Genomic DNA, 2,324 nt, shown 5'->3' with positions numbered 1-2,324 from the left:
TATTGTCTGACCTTTTTTTCCACCCTTAATGCCTTAAAAGGTTTCTTCTCATGTATGGTGGTAGCTGGGGCTGCACTTCAGTGCAATGGTTAAATCATTTACAGCTTGTTGAGGTAACTCAACTCCAAATTTAGCGTACTCTTACTGCACGGGCAAGCCTACCTGATGGGGCGAGACCGGGCTGCCAGAGGAGCGGGGACTTCCTCTTGCTCTGCAAGTGGGCTAATGAAGCCAGGGTGCGATGCTCAGAGGGGTGCGGTGGGCCCAGTGCTGGAGCTCTCCTGCAGGGCCGCGGCACATCAGGGCTTCATCGTTAGGCACTGGAGGGTGGTCACACCCTCACCCAGGTGCAGTGGAGCTGGGACTGCTCACCTGCATCACCTGCCAAAGCAAGACCCAGCTTTGTAAAGTCCAGGCTACTGTGGTGGCTTTAGCCAAGATGAACTGGGGAGCGATTCGAGGGAAGCTGCTGAGCAGGAGAAACGCCGGGGAGCTCTTACCCGTGCGCCTTCCCTCTCGCCAGTATTTATGGTACAAAACCTATTCTATAGCTGAACGAGCTTAATTTGTTCCTGAGGGAAGCTGCCCATACCACGGATGGATTTGTCTCCCAGCTGTCGCCCAGACCTTCCCCGGCTCAAGCAAGTAACCCTGGGAAAGCAATTGTGGCATTGCTTTTGGTCTGTCCTGTTGGTAACCAAAGCCAGCCTCTTTTCTTTCACGAGACCAATGGCACCGACTATTTTTTTTCCCCTCTCTCCACCCTATTTTTTCTATGAGGTTTTAAATTATCTGGGTTATTTTCTGTGTATGAGAAGACTTCATTTAAAACATCAGTAAAACTTCTATCAAAGGGCTCAACTTCACACCGAGTACACAGAGCTCAGGACTGAATCCTGCAGTTCAAGGGAGCTGCAGGCAGTTTTACACATTTAAATGGATGGTGCCTTGTTTTAAAAAAACCATCTGAAGTTCATGGGGTTCATCTTAATTGATAAGCTGGACATAACGGATGGGTGTAGGGAGACTTCAACAACATAAGGGAAGAAAGGTAGTTTTTTTTTTCCCCCTCTCTTTTTTTAGTCTACCATCAAAGGTTGGGAACTTAGCACTTCATCGTAGTATTATTTTTCTTCTGCTATTAAAATGAATCACACTGTGCCTAATTCTTCTTGGGAAGATGAATGTGTTTGAGGCAGCTTGAAGCCATTCAGTGCCTCACAAGCCTTTGCATCTTTCTATCAATGTTCCAAAATACTCACCTCTGTTTTTTTGGATGTCTGTAGAAACAAAATATAAAATGGCTTCAAATACATGGCAGGCTGTTTAGCAGAGATGAAAGGGTATTTGAATAGTCTTTTAAAAATGAATGAAAAGTGAATACTCTCTTCTGTTTCAATTATAAGTGGGACATGGAGCTCGTTAGATACCACCTTAATATGTGACACTCTGAAAATGTTCACCTACCTTCAGCATTTCAGAAACATTTTGTTTTTCAGCTTGTCTTGGGATAAAGATTGTGATTACAGGTCTGGCTTGTCAGCGCTAAATGGAGAGGCAGCGTGGGAAAGTTCTACTGTTACAGCTTAAAAAGTGTAACATCCAACCAATTTTTTTTTTTAAAATGATATAGAAGATGGGGAGGGAGCAAGACCCTTATTTTGACCCAAGAGTTTTTCTTTTAGTTTAGCTTTAGTTTATAAGGTTTAACAAAAGCTATGTAAACTCATGCTGAAAGAAAAGCACCCACAGGGCCGCTTGCAGAGTTACGGTACCTGCCAAAATGTCCTGGTTTAGGTCCTTCCAGAGGAGGGACATCAATAGCAAAAGCAAACCCAAGCAGGGCTCAAGTGCTGCAGGAAGGACAGGGTGAGCGAGCCCTAACCACTCCACATGCTTAAAGCACGCTAATACTAAACAGAGCATTTTTTAATCTTCAAAGCATGCTGGAAACATCCATTAAGCCCCACAACACCCATGGAGGTAGGTAAACCTGCTCGTGTTAGACTGTCATGCCATGGATAATTGGCGGCGTGGACGGGGCAAGCGGCGGCCGGTCGAGCTTCAAAGCCGTGTGACTGCTCTGCAGGCTGGGTCACGGTCCAACAAAAACACCGGCCCTGGTTACTGCACAATTAAAATGCGGTGACGGACCTTTAACGGTCCTCAGGAGTGTTTGGGCCACAGAGCCCGGAGGGAGCAGCAGGCTGGGAAACATGGGCATGCATTGCCTAGAGGCTTTTTTTGGGGGGGAAAAAACCCCACTTTCTCAAGTGTTTCACAGCTGGGATTTGTTGGGGGCATGTGGTGATGAGCAATCGTCT

This window comes from Phalacrocorax aristotelis, chromosome 16 (genome assembly GCF_949628215.1).
Source record: "Phalacrocorax aristotelis chromosome 16, bGulAri2.1, whole genome shotgun sequence".
Taxonomy (NCBI): domain Eukaryota; kingdom Metazoa; phylum Chordata; class Aves; order Suliformes; family Phalacrocoracidae; genus Phalacrocorax; species Phalacrocorax aristotelis.
The sequence above is the reverse complement of the archived record's forward strand: the minus strand, read 5'-3'. Positions refer to the sequence as shown.